Source organism: Pristiophorus japonicus, unplaced genomic scaffold (genome assembly GCF_044704955.1).
Source record: "Pristiophorus japonicus isolate sPriJap1 unplaced genomic scaffold, sPriJap1.hap1 HAP1_SCAFFOLD_33, whole genome shotgun sequence".
Classification (NCBI taxonomy): Eukaryota; Metazoa; Chordata; class Chondrichthyes; family Pristiophoridae; genus Pristiophorus; species Pristiophorus japonicus.
In genome coordinates, this window is record NW_027253106.1 from 2,413,244 (window position 1) to 2,432,514 (window position 19,271).

The 19,271-nt window shown below is 45.4% G+C and overlaps 1 pseudogene; it reads left to right on the top strand.

The window, feature by feature from the left end:
- The first annotated feature begins 532 nt into the window (after positions 1 to 532).
- Positions 533 to 19,271, top strand: part of LOC139249596 (probable G-protein coupled receptor 139) — a 34,519-nt pseudogene continuing 15,780 nt past the window's right edge.

A 19,271-nucleotide genomic window follows, 5' to 3' on the forward strand; every position in this document is an offset into this window, starting at 1 on the left:
CTATAAAATGGTCTGCAACAGCTTCTCAATAACTGGATGGAGGAGCAGTCTGCTCCTGTAACAGGTTGTGGAACAGCTTCTCAATAACTGGATGGAGGAACAGTCTGCTGCTGTTAAAGGATCTGGAACAGTTTCTCAATAACTGGAGGGAGGAACAGTCTGCTGCTGTTAAAGGATCTGAAACAGTATCTCAATAACTGGAGGGAGGAACAGACTGCTTCTATAACATGGAATGTAACAGCTTCTCAATAACTGGATGGAGGAACAGACTGCTGCTATAACAGGACCTGGAACAGCTTCTCAGTAACTGGATGCGGCAGCAGACTGCTGCAAAACAATGTCCATAACAGCTTCTCAATAACTGGATGGACGAGCGGAATGCTCCGTTAACTGGTTCTGGAACAGCTTCTCAATAACTGGCTGGGGGAGCAGACTGCTGCGAGAACAGTGTCTGGAACAGCTTCTCAATAACTGAATGGAGGAGCAGACTGCTGCTATAACTGGGTCTGGAACAGCTACTCAATAACTGAATATGGGAGCAGACTGTTGTTGCAACTGGTTCTGGAACAGCTTCTCAATAACTGGATGGAAGAACAGACTGCTGCTGCAACTGTGTCTGAAACAGCTTCTCAATAACTGGATGGAGGAGCAGACTGCTGCTCGAACAGGTCTGGAACATCTTCGCAATAACTGGATGGAGGAGAAGACTGCTGCTATAACTGGGTCTGCAACAGCTTCTCAATAACTGGATTGAGGAGCAGACTGCTGATATAACAGTGTCTGGAACATCTTCTCATTAACTGGATGGAGGAGCACACTGCTGCTAAAACAATGTCTGGAACAGCTTCTCAATAACTGGTTCGATGAGCGCACTGCTGCTATACAGGTCTGGAAAAGCTTCTCAATAACTGGATGGAGGAGCAAACTGCTGCTATAACTGGGTATGGAACAACTGCTCAATAACTGGATGGAGGGGCAGACTGCTGCAATTAATGATTCTGGAACAGCTTCTCAATAACTGGATGGATGAACACTCTGCTGCTATAACAAGTCTTGAACAGCTTCTCAATAACTGGATGTAGGAACAGATTGCTGCTGTAACAGAGTCTGGAACACTTTCTCAATAACTCGATGGGCGAGCAGACTGCTGCTGTAACAGGTCTGGAACATCTTCTCAATAACTGGATGGAGGAACAGACTGCTACTATAACAGTGTCTGGAACAGTTTCTCAATGACTGGATGGAGGAGCAGACTGCTCCTGCAACTGGGTCTGGAAAAGCTTCTGAAGGAGAAGACTGCTGCTGTAACAGGTCTGGAACACCTTCTCAATAACTGGATGCAGGAACAGACTGCTAGTATAACAAGATCTGGAACAGCTTCTCAAAAACTGGATGGAGGAGCAGACTGCTGCTAAACAGGGTCTGGAAGATCGTCTCAATAACTAGATGGAGGAGCAGACTGCTGCTATAACAGTGTCTGGAACAGCTTTTCAATAACTGGATACAGGAACAGACTGCTTCTGCAACTGTGTCTGGAACAGCTTCTCAATAACAGAATGGAGGAACAGACTTTTTGCTATAATAAGGGTCTGGAACATGCTTCTCAATAACTGGGTGGAGGAGCAGATGCTGCTAAAAATGGTCTGGAACACTTTTTTTAATAACTGGATGGAGGAGCAGACTGCTGCTATAACAGTGTCTGGAACAGCTTCTCAATAACAGGATGGAGGAGCAGACCGCTGCTATAACAGGTCTGGAACAGCTTCTCAATAACTGGATGGAGGAGCAGATCGCCTCTGTAACAGGTCTGGAACAGCTTCTTAATAACTAGATGGAGGAGCGTGCTGCTGCTGGAACTGGGTCTGCAACAGCTTCTCAATAACTGGAAAGAGGAGTAGACTGCAGCTGTAACAGGTCTGGTACAGCTTCCCAGTAACTGGATGGAGGAGCAGGCTGCGGCTATAACAGTGTCTGGAACAGCGTCACAATTACTGGCTGGAGGAGCAGACTGCTGTTATAATTGTGTATGGAACAGCTTCTCAATAAATGGAAGGACCAGCACACTGCTGCTATAACAGGTCTGGAACAACTTCTCAATAACTGGATGGAGGAGCAAACTGCTGCTATAACTGAGTCTGGAACAGCTGCTCAATAACTGGCTGGAGGAGCAGACTGCTGCTATAGCAGGTCTGGAACAGCGTCTCAATAACTGAAGGGAGGAGCAGACTCCTGCTATAACAGGGTCTGGAACACCTTCTCATAAACTGGATGGAGCAGCAAACTGCTGCTATAACTATGTCTGGAACAGCTGCTCAATAACTGGCTGGAGGAGCAGACTGCTGCTATAACTGGGTCTGGAACAGCTTCTCAATAACTGGATGGCGGAGTGGACTGCTGCGGTAACAGGTCTGGAACAGCTTCTCAATAACTGGATGGAGGAGTGGACTGCTGCTATAACTGGGTCTGGAACAACTTCTCAATAACTTTTTGGAGGAGCAGACTGCTGCTGTAACTGGCTCTGGAACACCTCAATAATTGGATGGAGGAGTGGACTGCTGCTATAACTGGGTCTGGAACAGCTTCTCAATAACTGGATGGAGGAGTGGACTGCTGCGATAACTGGGTCTGGAACAGCTTCTCAATAACTGGATGGAGGAGCAGACTTCTGCTGCAACTGGGTCTGGAACACCTTCTCAATAACTAAATGGAGGGGCAGACTGCTGCTATAACAGGATCCTTTATTAATCTCTCACAGCTAAACTGAATGCACGGAATGTGCAGCTTTGAGATGGGGTTTCTCCACCGGCAGGGCTGCAAACTGGAGGGAGGGAGAAACACTGTGTAGAGTTTGAGTGTGTACATAACTGTGCAGAGAAATCAGCAAATGCAGCAGCGTCATGAGACACTGCATTCTCTTAATATTGAATGACGAATATGTATTATTCAATTTGTTCAATCATTAATGGAACACGTTTGCAACATTTTTCCGCCCGGTCTCGAACCGGGGACCTTTTCCATGTTCGACGAACGGGATACTCACTACACTACGGAAACGTTGTGGTCACAGTACTGTTGGAAACATAACCAGACCTTTACGCTCAACAGCTGGCCGACACATCAGGAGCTTGCGTTATGGGAATAGAATGATGGTGCTGTTGTTAGCAAGGTTTTGAGTGTGACAGGAATTGATCCCGTCTTTCTCTGTCTTTATATAAAGGAACAGGAGTGGCCATTCCTCAGCAAGAGGTTAGAATCTGGAATACGCTGCTTAAAAGGGCGGTGGAGGCACATTCAATATTATTTTTCAAAACGGAGTTTGAGAGATAAGTATCCGAAGGTATAAAATTGCACTGCTGCGGGTAAATGACAGGGCGGGTGGGACAATTTGAGAGTTGGCATGGCCTCTACGGTCCGAATGTGGTGCTTCCGTACTGTAATCATTCCCTTATTCTGTGATTCTATAAGGTCGTGGCACATTTAGTAGTGTGAAGGCCTGTATTATTTTGATGGTCTGTATCAGTTTGACGGGCTGTATTAGTTTGCGGGTCTGTATTAGTTTGATGGACAGTATCAGTTTGATGGACTGTATTAGTTTGAAGGACTGTATTAGTTTGATGGACTGTATTAGTATGAGGGACTGTATTCATTTGAGGGACTGTGTTAGTTTGGTGGACTTTATTAGTTTGATGGACTGTATTAGTTTGTGGGACAGTATTAGTTTGATGGACTGTATTAGTTTGATGGACTGTATTAGTTTGAGAGACTGTATTAGTTTGATGGACTGTATTCGTTTGATGGACTGTATTAGTTTGTGGGACTGTATTCGTTTGATGGACTGTATTAGTTTGAAGGACTGTATTAATTTGATGGACTGTATTAGTTTGAGGGACTGCATTAATTTGAGGGACTGTATTAGTTTGGTGGACTGTATTAGTTTGATGGACTGTATTAGTTTGATAGACCGTATTAATTTGAGGGACTGTATTAGTTTGTTCGACACTATTAGTTTGTTGGACTGTATTAGTTTGATGGATTGTATTAGTTTGAGGGTCTGTATTAGTTTGATGGACTGTATTAGTTTGACGGACTGTATTAGTTTGGGGGACTGTATTAGTTTAAGGGGCTGTATTCGCTGGATGGACTGTATTAGTTTGAATGACTGTATTAGTTTGAGGGACTGTATTAGTTTGATAGACTGTATTAGTTTGAGGGACTGTATTAGTTTGTTAGACTCTATTAGTTTCTTGGACTGTATTAGTTTGATGGATTGTATTAGTTTGAGGGGCTGTATTAGTTTGAGGGACTGTATTAATTTGAGGAACTGTGTTAGTTTGGTGGACTGTATTAGTTTGATGGACTGTATTAGTTTGTGGGACTGTATTAGTTTGATGGACTGTATTAGTTTGATCGATTGTATTAGTTTGAGGGACTGTATTAGTTTATGGGACTGTATTAGTTTGATGGATTGTATTAGTTTGATGGATTGTATTAGTTTGAGGGACTGTATTAGTTGGTGCGACTGTATTAGTTTGATGGACTGTATTAGTTTGATGGACTGTATTAGTTTGATGGACTGTATTAGTTTGAGGGACTGTATTAATATGAGGGACTGTGTTAGTTTGATGGACTGTATTAGTTTGATGGACTATATTAGTTTGATGGACTGTATTAGTTTGGGGTCTGTATTAGTTTGAGGGGCTGTATTTGTTTGATGGACTGTATTAGTTTGAGTGACTGTACAATTTTGAGGGACTGTTTCAGTTTGATAGACTGTTTTAGTTTGAGGGACTGTATGAGTTTGTTAGACTCTATTAGTTTATTGGACTGTATTAGTTTGATGGATTGTATTTGTTTGAGGGTCTGTATTAGTTTAATGGACTGTATTAGTTTGATGCACTGTATTAGTTTGATGGACATGTTTTAGTTTGATGGGCTGTATTAACTTTAGGGACTGTATTAGTTTGAGGGACTGTATTAGTTTGAGGGACTGTATTAGTTTTTTGCACTGTATTAGTTTGATGGACTTTATTATTTTGAGGTACTTTATTAGTTTGATGGACTGAATTAGTTTGATGGACTGTATTAGTTTGAGGGACTGTATTAGTTTGAGGGACTGTAATAGTTAAATAGACTGTATTGGTTTGATGAACTGCCTTAGTTTGAGGGGCTCTATTACTTTGAGTGTCTTTATTAGTTTGAGTGAATGTTTCAGCTTGAGGGGCGTCATTCGCTTGTGGAGCTGAATTAATTTGAGGACGATTGACACAATTTATCCATTTCAATGTTTTCCCTGAATTTGCATTTAATAAAGGCTGTTCCATCCTAGTTTGCTGTCGAGTAACATTGAGAGGGCACTGGAACATTTGGAATGTAGTGTCTGGATGGACACAGCAGAGTGAAGGTCATCAGTGGAGCAATATCTTCTCTAGATATGGGCCTGATATTGTTTCAATCAACAACTCTATTGCTGGCAAGATATAGAAGGCAATCTTCATTTGTTATTGGATATAATCCGAATTGTCCAGTCTTTGTTTTTTTCCAATTTCAGCTGCAAATGTATTCCATCACAACAGAGACTTATCTCCAATTTCGTAATCTGTTTGTTCAAATTATAACAATAACCAATTAGAGCGATGTCGTCACCTCAATATCCCTGTGGTTATTCTTCAGGGTATAAATTATAAGGTCTGGAATTGTATCGCCTCAGAGGATAATACGGGGAGATTGCCTGCAGAGCGAAGGGGCACATCGCATCACACAAAAAATGCATCTGCCTATTGATATAGTAAAGAAAATATGCTACTTGATCATTGCCGTCATCGGCGTTCCTGGTTAGTGACTATTACCATTGAAGTTGTGTAATTCTCTGTGTGGACTGGTCTCTGGTTTTGCTCTTTGACTGATAATGTTAAATATTGATGTAGTGGTCACTGTTATACAGACACCGGATCAGTGATACCATTCTATAAAGTCAATTGTGCTCAATTACATCGGCGGTTTGATTTAATAGCCTCATCTGAATATAAACATCAGCTTGCAACAAAAAGGTTCATTGAATTATCAAGTTATTGCCTCCCTTCGTGCAATATCGTGTAGTTGTAACATTCCTCAGTGCAGCAAATCTCTGAGAGAAGGTATTACTGAGAATGTGTGTCACTGTAGAATATACTGAGTGTGGGTCACAAACCGGTGTGTAAAACTGTACCCTAGTGACCAATTAGTAATGGGAGTGTGTGTCACTGTAGGATATACTGAGTGTGGGTTACTAACCAGTGTGTAACACAATACACCAGTGACAATGTATTACTGGGCGTGTCTGACACTGTAGGATATACTGAGTGTGCGTCACTAACCAGTGTGGAACACCATTCCCAAGTGACCATGCATTACTGGGAGTGTGTGTCTCTGTCGGCTATACTGAGTGTGGGTCACTAACCGGTGTGGAACAATGTTCCCCAGTGACAATGTATAAATGGGAGTGCGTGTCACTGCAGGATAAAATGAGTGTGGGTAACTAACCGATATGTAATACATTACCACAGTGACCATGTCTTACTGGGAGTGTGTGTCATTGTAGGATATACCGAGTGTGGATCTCTAACAGTTGTCAAACACCATACCTCAGCGATCATGTATTACTGGGAGTGTCTGTCACTGTTGGATACACTGAGTGTGGATCACTTAACGGTGTGGAACACCGTACCCCAGTGCCCATGTATTACATGGAGTGTGTGTCAATGTACGATATACTGAGTTTCGGTCACTAACCGGTGTGGAACACTGCATCCAGTAATTATTTATTACTGGGAGTGTCTGTCACTGTAAGATATATTGAGTGTGGGTCGCTAACCGCAGTGGAGCTCTGTTCCCCATTGACCATGTCTTACTGGGAGTGAGTGTCACTGTAAGATATACCGAGTGTGGATCACTAACCGGTGTGGAACACTGTACCCCATTGACCATATATTACTGGGAGTGTCTGCCACTGTAGGATGTACTGAGTGTGGATCACTAAACGGTGTGGAACACTATAACCAGTAATTTTTTATGACTGGGATTGTCGGTCACTGTAGGATATATTGAGTGTGGGTCGCTAACCGCAGTGGAACTCTGTACCCCAGTGACCATGTATTACTGGGAGTGTGGGTCACTGCAGGACGTACTGAGGACGGGTCACTAAACAATGTGGAACACAGTATCCCAGTGACCATGTGTTGCAAGGAGTGTCTGACACTGTAGGATATACCGAGTGTGGGTCACTAACCGGTGTGCAATACTGTACACCAGTGACCATTTATTACTGGGAGTGTGTGTCACTGTAGGACTATCTGAGTGTGGATCACTAACCAGTGTGGAACACCATACACCAGTGACCAACATTAGTAGGAGTGTGGGTCACTGCAGGACGTACTGAGTACGGGTCACTAAACAATGTGGAACACAGTATCCCAGTGACCATGTGTTGCAAGGAGTGTCTGACACTGTAGGATATACTGAGTGTGGGTCACAAACCGGTGTGGAACACTGTACCCCAGTGACCATGTATTAATGGGAGTGTGTGGCACTGTAGGATATACTGAGTGTGGATCACTAACCGGTGTGGAACACCATACTCCAGTGACCATGTATTACTGGGAGTATGTGTCATTGAAGGATATACTGAGTGTGGATCACTAACCGGTGTGGAACACCATACCCCAATGACCATGCATTACTGGGAGTGTGTATCATTGAAGGATATACTGAGTGTGAGTCATCAACCGGTGTGGAACACCATATCCCAGTGACCATTTATTACTGGGAATGTGTGTCACTATAGGATATACTCAGTTTGGGTCACTAACCGCTTTGGGACACTCAGCCCCAGTGACCATGTATTACTGGGAGTGTGTGTCACTGTCGGAAATACTGAGTTTGATTCACTTACCGGTCTGGAACTCCATACTCCAGTGACCATGTATTACTGGGAGTGTGTATCACTGTAGGTTGCACTGAGTGTAGGTCACTAACCGTGTGGAGACCATACCTCAGTGCCATGTATTATTGGGAGTGTCTGTCACTGTAGCGTATACTGAATGTTGGTCACGAACCGGTGTGGAGCACCATCCCAAGTGACCATCTATGACTGGCCGTGTGTGTCACTGCAGGATATACCGAGTGTGGATCAACAACCGATGTGAAACACCACACCCGAGTGACCATGTGTTACTGGGATTGTCTGTCACTGTAGAATTTACTGAGTTTGGGTCACTAATCGGTTTGGAACACCGTACCCCACTAACCATGTATTACTGGGAGTATCTTTCACTGTCGGATATACTGTGTGTGGGTCACTAACCGGTGTGGAACACCGTACCCCACTAGCCATGTATTACTGGGAGTGTCTGTCATTGTCGGATATACTGAGTGTGGGTCACTAACCAGTGTGGAACATCATACCTGAGTGCCATTATTACTGGTAGTGTCTTTCACTGGAGGATATACTGAGTGAGGGTCACTAACCTGTGTGAAACACTGTTCCCAAGTGAACATGTATTACAAGGAGTGTGCGTCCATGTTGGATATACTGAGTGTGGGCCACTAACCAGTGTGGAACAGTGTACCCCAGTGAACATGAAGTACTGGGAGTGTCTGAGACTCTAGAATATACTGAACCTCGATCATTAAACGGTGTAGCACACTGTACCCCAGTGACCATGTATTATGGGAGTGTCTCTCACTGTAGGATATACTGAGTGTGGGTCACTAACAAGTGTGGAACACTGTACCCCAGTGAGCACGTATAACTGGGAGTATCTGTCACTGGAGGATATACTGAATGTGGTTCACCAACCAAAGTAGAAAACTGTGCCCCAGTGACCATGTGTTACTGGGAGTGTGTGTCACTGTTCGATATAATCAGTGTGGATCACTAACCATTGCGGAAAACTGTACTGGGGTGACCATGTATTACAGGGAGTTTATTTCACTGTAGGATATGCTGAGTGTGCGTCACTAACCGGTGTGGAACACTGCACCCCAGTGTCCATGTATGACCGGGAGTGTGTGTCACTCTTGGATATACTGAGTGTGGGTCACGAATCCGTGTGGAACACTGTACCCCAGTGACCATGTATTACAGGGAGTTTATTTCACTGTAGGATATGCTGAGTGTGCGTCACTAACCGGTGTGGAACACTGCACCCCAGTGTCCATGTATGACCGGGAGTGTGTGTCACTCTTGGATATACTGAGTGTGGGTCACGAATCCGTGTGGAACACTGTACCCCAGTGACCATGTATTACAGGGAGTTTATTTCACTGTAGGATATGCTGAGTGTGCGTCACTAACCGGTGTGGAACACTGCACCCCAGTGTCCATGTATTACCGGGAGTGTGTGTCACTCTTGGATATACTGAGTGTGGGTCACGAATCCGTGTGGAACACTGTACCCCAGTGACCATGTATTACTGGGAATTTCTGTCATTGTTGGATATACTGAGTGTGGATCACTAACCGGTGTGGAACACTGTACCCCAGTGTCCATGTATTACATAGAAACATAGAAAATAGGTGCAGGAGCAGGCCATTCAGCCCTTCTAGCCTGCACCGCCATTCAATGAGTTCATGGCTGAACATGCAACTTCAGTACCCCCTTCCTGCTTTCACGCCATACCCCTTGATCCCCCGAGTCGTAAGGACTTTATCTAACTCCCTTTTGAATATGTTTAGTGAATTGGCCTCAACTACTTTCTGTGGTAGAGAATTCCACAGGTTCACCACTCTCTGGGTGAACAAGTTTCTCCTTATCTCGGTCCTAAATGGCTTACCACTTATCCTCAGACTGTGACCACTGGTTCTGGACTTCCACAACATTGGGAACATTCTTCCTGCATCCAACCTGTCCAAACCAGTCAGAATGTTAAACGTTTCTATGAGGTCCCCTCTCACTCTTCTGAACTCCAGTGAATACAAGCCCAGTTGATCCAGTCTTTCTTGATAGGTCAGTCCCACCATCCCGGGAATCAGTCTGGTGAATCTTCGCTGCACTCCCTCAATAGCAAGAATGTCCTTCCTCAAGTTAGGAGACCAAAACTGTACACAATAGTCCAGGCCCTGCACAACTGTAGCAACACCAGCCTGCCCTTTACTCAAATCCCCTCGCTATGAAGTCCAACATGCCATTTGCTTTCTTAACCACCTGCTGTACCTGCATGCCAACCTTCAATGACTGATGTACCATGACACACAGGTCTCGTTGCACCTTCCCTTTTCCTAATCTGTCACCATTCAGATAATAGTCTGTCTCTCTATTTTTACCATCAAGGTGGATAACCTCACATTTATCCACATTATACTTCATCTGCCACGCATTTGCCCACTCACCTAACCTATCCAAGTCACTCTGCAGCCTCATAGCATCCTCCTCGCAGCTCACACTGCCACCCAACTTAGTGTCATCCGCAAATTTGGAGATACTACATTTAATCCCCTCGTTCTAAAGCATTAATGTACAATGTAAACAGCTGGGGCCCCTGCACAGAACCCTGCGGTACCCCACTAGTCACTGCCTGCCATTCCGAAAAGTACCCATTTACTCCTACTCTTTGCTTCCTGTCTGACAACCAGTTCTCAATTCACGTCAGCACACTACCCCCAATCCCATGTGCTTTAACTTTGCACATTAATCTCCTGTGTGGGACCTTGTCGAAAGCCTTCTGAAAGTCCAAATATACTACATCAACTGGTACTCCTTTGTCCACTTTATTGGAAACATCCTGAAAAAATTCCAGACGATTTGTCAAGCATGATCTCCCTTTCACAAATCCATGCTGACTTGGACCTATCATGTCAACATTTTCCAAATGCGCTGCTATGACATCCTTAATAATTGATTCTATCATTTTACCCACTACTGAGGTCCGGCTGACCGGTCTATAATTCCCTGCTTTCTCTGTCCCTCCTTTTTTAAAAAGTGGGGTTACATTGGCTACACTCCACTCGATAGGAACTGATCCAGAGTCAATGGAATGTTGGAAAATGATTGTCAATGCATCCGCTATTTCCAAGGCCACCTCCTTAAGTACTCTGGGATGCAGTCTATCAGGCCCTGGGGTATTATCGGCCTTCAATCCCATCAATTTCCCCAACACAATTTCCCGACCAGCAAAGATTTCCCTCAGTTCCTCCTCCTTACGAGACCCTCTGACCCCTTTTATATCCGGAAGGTTGTTTGTGTCCCCCTTAGTGAATACTGAACCAAAGTACTTGTTCAATTGGTCTGCCATTTCTTTGTTCCCCGTTATGACTTCCCCTGATTCTGACTGCAGGGGATCTACGTTTGTTTTTACTAACCTTTTTCTCTTTACATACCGATAGTAACTTTTGCAATCCGCCTTAATGTTCCCTGCAAGATTCTTCTCGTACTCCATTTTCCCTGCCCTAATCAAACCCTTTGTCCTCCTCTGCTGAGTTTTAAGTTTCTCCCAGTCACCAGGTTCACTGCTATTTCTGGCCAATTTGTATGCCATTTTCTTGGCTTTAATACTATCCCTGATTTCCCTCGATAGCCACGGTTGAGCCACCTTCCTTTTTTATTTTTACGCCAGACAGGAATGTACAATTGTTGTAATTCATCAATGCGGTCTCTAAATGTCGGCCATTGCCCATCCACAGTCAACCCCTTAAGTATCATTAGCCAATTTATCTTAGCCAATTCACGCCTCATACCTTCAAAGGTACCCTGCTTCAAGTTCTGGACCATGGTCTCTGAATTAACAGTTTCATTCTCCATCCTAATGCAGAATTCCACCATATTATGGTCACTTTTCCCCAAGGGGCCTCGCACAATGAGATTGCTAATTAATCCTCTCTCATTACACAACACCCAGTCTAAGATGGCCTCCCCCCTAGTTGGTTCCTCGACATATTGGTCTAAAAAACCATCCCTTATGCACTCCAGGAAATCCTTCTCCACCATATTGCTTCCAGTTTGGCTGGCCTAATATATTTGCATATTGTCACCCATTATAACTGCTGCACCTTTATTGCATGCATTCCTAATTACCTGTTTCATGCCCACCCCAACAACACTACTACTGTTTGGAGGTCTGTACACAACTCCCTCTAACGATTTTTGCCCTTTGGTGTTCTGCAGCTCTACCCATAAAGATTCCACATCATCCAAGCTAATGTCTTTCCTAACTATTGCATTAATCTCCTCTTGAACCAGCAATGCTACCCCACCTCCTTTTCCTTTTATTCTATCCTTCCTGAAAGTTGAATACCTCTGGATGTTGAGTTCCCAGCCCTGATCATCCTGGAGCCACGTCTCCATAATCCCAATCACATCATATTTGTTAACATCTATTTGCACAGTTAATTCATCCACCTTATTTCGGATACTCCTTGCTTTAAGACACAAAGCCTTCAGGCTTACTTTTTTAACACCCTTTGTCCTTTTAGAATTTTGCTGTACAGTGGCCCTTTTTGTTCTTTGCCTTGGGTTTATCTGCCCTCCACTTTTCCTCATCTCCTTTCTGTCTTTTGCTTTTGCCTCATTTTTGTCTCCCTCTGTCTCCCTGCATAGGTTCCCATCCCCCTGCAATATTAGTTTAACTCCTCCCCAACAGCACTAGCAAACACTCCCCCTAGGACATTGGTTCCGGTCATGCCCAGGTGCAGACCGTCCGGTTTGTACTGGTCCCACGTCCCCCAGAACCGGTTCCAATGCCCCAGGAATTTGCATCCCTCCCTGCTGCTCCACTGCTCAAGCCATGTATTCATCTGCGCTATCCTGCGATTCCTACTCTGACTAGCACGTGGCACTGGTAGCAATCCTGAGATTACTACTTTTGAGGTCCTACTTTTTAATTTAGCTCCTAGCTCCTTAAATTCTTTTCGTAGGACCTCATCCCTTTTTTTTTAACCTATAGCTTTAGCACTAATGTGCACCACGACAACTGGCTGTCCTCCCTCCCATTTCAGAATGTCCTGCACCCGCTCCGAGACATCCTTGACCCTTGCACTAGGGAGGCAACATACCATCCTGGAGTCTTGGTTGCGGCCGCAGAAACGCCTATCTATTCCCCTCACCATCGAATCCACTATCACTATCGCGCTCCCAATCTTTGTCCTGCCCTCCTTTGCAGCAGAGCCACTTACGGTGCCATGAACTTGGCTGCTGCTGCCCTCCCCTGATGAGTCATCCTCCCCAACAGTATTCAAAGCAGTGTATCAGTTTTGCAGGGGGATGACCACAGAGGACCTCTGCACTATCTTTCTTGCACTGCTCTTCCTGCTGGTCTTCCATTCCCTATCTGGCTGTGGACCCTTCTCCTGCGGTAAGACCAACTCACTACACGTGATACTCACGTCATTCTCAGCATCGTGGATGCTCCAGAATGAATCCACCCTCAGCTCCAATTCCGCAACGCGGACCGTCAAGAGCTCGAGGCGGTTACACTTCCCACACACGTAGCGCCCACGGACACCGGAAGTGTCCCCGAGTTCGCACATGGTACAGGAGGAGCATATCACGTGACCGAGCTCTCCTGCCATGTCTTAACCTTAGATACCCTTAAATTGGTAATAACAATGTTACAGTTCACTTACTGATATAAAAAATAAAAGAAAAGCTACTCACCAATCACCAGCCAATCACTTACCCCATTGGCTGTGACGTCACTTTTTGATTACTTTTTACTTCTATTTTGCTTTCTGTCCTGCTGCAGCCGCACCGCTGCACCTTTATAGGTCGCTCCCCTCTCTCTGACTGCCGCTAGCTCTCGATCTCCCGCTGGGCTTTTTATAGGTCGCTCCCCTCTCACCAAATGCCGCTGGCTCTCGATCTCCCGCTGGGCCTTTTAGAGGTCGCTCCCCTCTCACCAACTGCTGCTGGCTCTCGATCTCCCGCTGGGCCTTTTACAGGTCGCTCCTCTCTCACCAACTGCCGCTGGCTCTCGATCTCCCGCTGGGCCTTTGATAGGTCGCTCCCCTCTCACCAACTGCCGCTGGCTCTCCATCTCCCGCTGGGCCTTTTATAGGCCGCTCCCCTCTCACCAACTGCCGGGAGTGTGTTTAACTGTAGGATATACTGAGTGTGGCCACTAAACAGTGTGGAACACCGTGTCCCAGTAAACATGTATTACTGGGAGTGTCTATCACTGTAGGATATACTGAGTGTGGGCAAATAACCGGTGTGTAACACTGTACCTCAGTGACCATGTATTACTGGGATTGTCTGTCTCTGTAGGATATACTGAGCATAGTGACAAACCGGTGTGGAATACTTTACCCCAGTGACCATGTATTACTGGAAGTATGTGTCACTGTCGGATATACTGACTGTGATCACTAACCGGTGTGAAACATCGGAACCCAGAGGCCATTTATTACTGGGAGTGTGTGTCATTGTAGGATATACTGTGTGTGGGTCATTATTCAGTGTGGAACACCATACCTCAGTGCCATGTCTTACTGGGTGTGTCTATCACTTCAGGATATAATGAGTGTGGCTCAATAACCGTTGTGGGGCACATAACACCAGTGAATATGTATTACTGTGTGTGTGTGTCACTGTAGGATATACTGAATGTGTTTCACTAATCGATGTGGAACACCATATCACAGTGCCATGTGTTACTAGGCGTGTCTGTCACTGTAGGATACACTGAGTGTGGGTCACTAACGAGTGTGGAACACCGTACGCCAGTGACCATCTATTATTGAGAGTGTCTGTCACTGCAGGATATACAGAATGTAGGTGACGAACCGATGTGGAACACAGTACCCCAGTGACCATGTATTATTGATAGTGTCTGTCAATGTAGGATCTACTGAATGTGAGTCACCAAATGGTGTGGAACACAGTACCCCAGTGACCATGTATTATGGGAGTGTGTGTCACAGTGGGATAAACTTAGTGCGTGTCACTAACCGGTGTGGAACACCGTACCCCAGTGACCAAGTATTACTGGGAGTGTGTGTCACTCTTGGATATATTCAGTGTGGGTCACTAACAGGTGCGGAAAACTGTACTCCAGTGACCATATATTACTGGCAATTTATGTCACTGTGGGATACACTTAGTGTGGGTCACTAACCGGTGAGGAAGACCGTGCCCCTGTGAACATGTATACTGGGAGTGTCTGTCCCTCTAGGATAGAAACAGTGTGTTTCCCTAACCGGTGTGGAACACCTTACCCCTGTGAACATGTATTACTGGGTGTGTCTGTCTTTGTAGGATATACTGAGTGTGGGGCAAAAATCAGTGCGGAACACTGTACACCAGTGACCATGTGTTACTGGGAGTGTGTGTCACTGTCGGATATACAGAGTGTGGGCCACTAAACAGTGTTGAACACCGTACACCAGTGACCATTTATTATTGAGAGTGTCTGTCACTGTTGGATATCCAGTATGTGGGACACTAACCGGTGTGGAACACGGTACCCCAGTGACCATGTATTAGTGAAAGTGTCTGTCACTGTAGGATAACCAGTATGTGGGACACTAACCGGTGTGGAACACCGTACCCCAGTGACCATGTATTAGTGAAAGTGTCTGTCACTGTAGGATATCCAGTATGTGGGACACTAACCGGTGTGGAACACCGTACCCCAGTGACCTTGTATTATTGAAAGTGTCTGTCACTGTAGGTTCTACTAAATGTGAGTCACCAAATGGTGTGGAACACCCTACCTCAGTACCATATATTATAGGAGTGTGTGTCACTGAAGGATATACTAAGTGTGGTTCACTAACCGGTGTCGAACACCGTACTCCAGTGACCATGTATTAATGGGAGTGTCTGTCATTGTAGGATATCCTGAGTGTGGGTACCAAGCAGTGTGGAACAGCGTACCTAATGGACCATGTATTGCTGCGAGTGTGTGTCGCTGTATGATGTATTGAGTGTGGGTCACGAACCAGTGTTGAACAAAGTACCTCAGTGACCATGTTTTACTGGGAGTGTCTGTCACTTTAGGGTATACGAAGTGTGTGTAACTCACCGGTGTGGAACACCATACACCAGTGACCATGTATTACTGGCAGCATGTGGCTCTGCTGGAAACACTGATTGTGGTTCAATAACCGGTGTGGAACACCCTATCACAGTAACCATATATTACTAGGAGTGTGTCTCGATGTAGGAGATACAGGGTGTGGGTCACTAACCGGTGTGGAACACCGTAACCCAGTCACCATGTGTTATTGCGAGTGTCTGTCATGTGATATACTCAGTGTAGTTCTCTAACCGGTGTGAAACACCGTATCCCAGTGACCATGTATTACTGGGAGTGTGTTTAACTGTAGGATATACTAAGTGTGGTCATTAACCAGTGTGGAACACCGTGTCGCAGTAAACATGTATTACTGGGAGTGTCTATGACTGTAGGATATACTGAGTGTGGGTAAATAACCGGTGTGGAACACTGTACCGCAGTGACCCTGTATTACTGGGAGTGTGTGTCACTTTAGGATATACTGTGTGTTGGTCATTATTCAGTTTGGAACACCCTACCTCAGTGCCATGAATTACTGGGTGTGTCTGTCACTTTAGGATATAATGAGTGTGGCTCAATAACCGTTGTGGAGCACCGTACGCCAGTGTCCATATATTACTGTCGTGTCTGTCAACGTAGGATATGCTGAGTGTGGGTCACTCACCAGTGTGGAACACTGTACCCCAGAGATCATGTATTACTGGGTGCAGCTGTTACTTTTTGATATACTCAGTGTGGGTCACTAACCGTTGTGGAACACCGTACCCCAGTGCCCATATATTACTGGGAGTGTCCGTCAATGTCGTATATACTGAGTGTGGGTCACTAAACGTTGTGGAACACCGTACCCAGTGACCATGTATTACTGGGACTGTCTATCACTGCAGGACATATTGAGTGTGGGTCACTAACTGTTGATGAACACCGTACCCCAGTGATCATGTATGACTAGGTGTGTCTGTCACTGTAGGAATACTGAGTGTGAGTCACTAACCGGCGTGGAGCACCGTACCCCATTGACCATGTATTACTGGGAGTGCCTGTCACTGTAGGATATACTGAGTGTGGATCATTAACCGATGGGAATAACGTACCCCAGTGACCATGTGTAAATGGGAGTGCATGAAACTTCCGGATATGCTGAGTGCGGGTCACTAACTGGTGTGGAACACTGTAGCCCAGTGACCATGTATTACTGTGTGTGTGTTTCACTGGAGGATATACTGAGTGTGGGTCACTAAGCAGTGTGGAACAGCGTTCCCCATTGACCATGTATTACTGCGAGTGTGTGTCACTGTAGGATGTACTGAGTGTTGGTCACTAACCAGTGTGGAACACTGTACCCCAGTGACCATCTATTACTGGGAGTGTGTCACTGTAGGATATACTGAGTATGGTTCAATAACCGGAGTGGAACACCGTACCCCAGTAACCAGATATTACTGAGAGAGTGTGTTTCGATGTCGGATATACTGAGTGTGGGTCACTTAGCTGTGTGGAACACCGTACCCCATTGACCATGTATTACTGGGAGTGTGTGTCACTGAAGGATATCCTGAGTGTGGGTCTGGCACCGGTGTGGAACGCTGTACCCCAGTCACCATGTATTATTGGGAGTCTGTGTCACTGTCGGATGCACTGAGTGTGAGTCACTAAACGGTGTGGAACACCGTAGCCAAGTGACCATGTATTATTGGGAGTGTGTGTTACTGTAGGATATACTGAGTGTGGTCACTAAGCCGTGTGGAACACTGCAGCCCAGTGAACATGTGTTAGGAGGAGTATGCGTCACCCTGGGATATACTCCGTGTGGGTCACTAACCTGTGTGGAACACGGTACCCCAGTGACCATGTATGAAGGGAGTGTGTGTCACTGTAGGATATACTGAGTATGGGTCACTCACCAGTGTGGAACACCTTACCACAGTTACCATGTATTACTGGGAGTGTCTGTCACAGTATTATATAGTGAGTTTGTTTCACGAACCGGTGTGGAACACCGTACTGCATTGACCATGTATCACTGCGTGTGTCTGTCACTTCAGGATATACTGAGTGTGGGTCACTAACAGTTGTGGAGCAGCGTACCCCAGTGACCATGTATTACTGGGAGTGTCTGTCACTGTAGGATAGACTCAGTGTGCGTCAATGACCAATGTGGAACACTGTTACCCAGTGACCATGTATTACTTGGAGTGTGTTTCACTGCAGGATATACTGAGTGTGGGTCAGTAACCAGTGTGGAAAACCGTACCCCAGTGTCCTTGTAACTGAGAGAGAGTGTCACTGTTGGATATACTAAGTGTGGGTCACTAACCGGTGTTGAACACCGTACCCCAGTGACCATGTATTACTCGGTGTTGCTTTCACAGTAGTATATACTGAATGTGAGTCACCAATCGTGTGGAACACCATATCTCAGTTCCTTGTATAATGGGAGTATAAGTCACTGTAGGATATACTAAGTGTGGGTCACTAACCGGTGCAGAACACCGTACCTCAGTGACCTTTTATTACTGGTAGTGTCTGTCAATGTAGGATATACTGAGTGTGGGTCACGAAACGGTGAGCAACTATACCCCAGTGACAATGTATTACTGGGAGTGTCTATCTCTGTAGGATATATTGAGTGTGGTCACTAACCGGTGTGGAACACCGTACCCAGTGACCATGTATTACTGGGACTGTCTATCACTGCAGGACATATTGAGTGTGTGTCACTAACTGTTGAGGAAAACCTACCCCAGTGATCATGTATGACTAGGTGTGTCTGTCACTGTAGGAATACTGAGTGTGAGTCACTAACCGGCGTGTAGCACCGTACCCCATTGACCATGTATTACTGAGAGTGCCTGTCACTGTAGGATATACTGAGTGTGGATCATTAACCGATGGGAATAACGTACCCCAGTGACCATGTGTAAATGGGAGTGCATGAAACTTCCGGATATGCTGAGTGCGGGTCATTAACTGGTGTGGAACACTGTAGCCCAGTGACCATGTATTACTGTGTGTGTGTTTCACTGGAGGATATACTGAGTGTGGGTCACTAAGCAGTGTGGAACAGCGTTCCCCATTGACCATGTATTACTGCGAGTGTGTGTCACTGTAGGATGTACTGAGTGTGGGTCACTAACCAGTGTGGAACACTGTACCCCAGTGACCATCTATTACTGGGAGTGTGTCACTGTAGGATATACTGAGTATGGTTCAATAACCGGAGTGGAACACCGTACCCCAGTAACCAGATATTACTGAGAGAGTGTGTTTCGATGTCGGATATA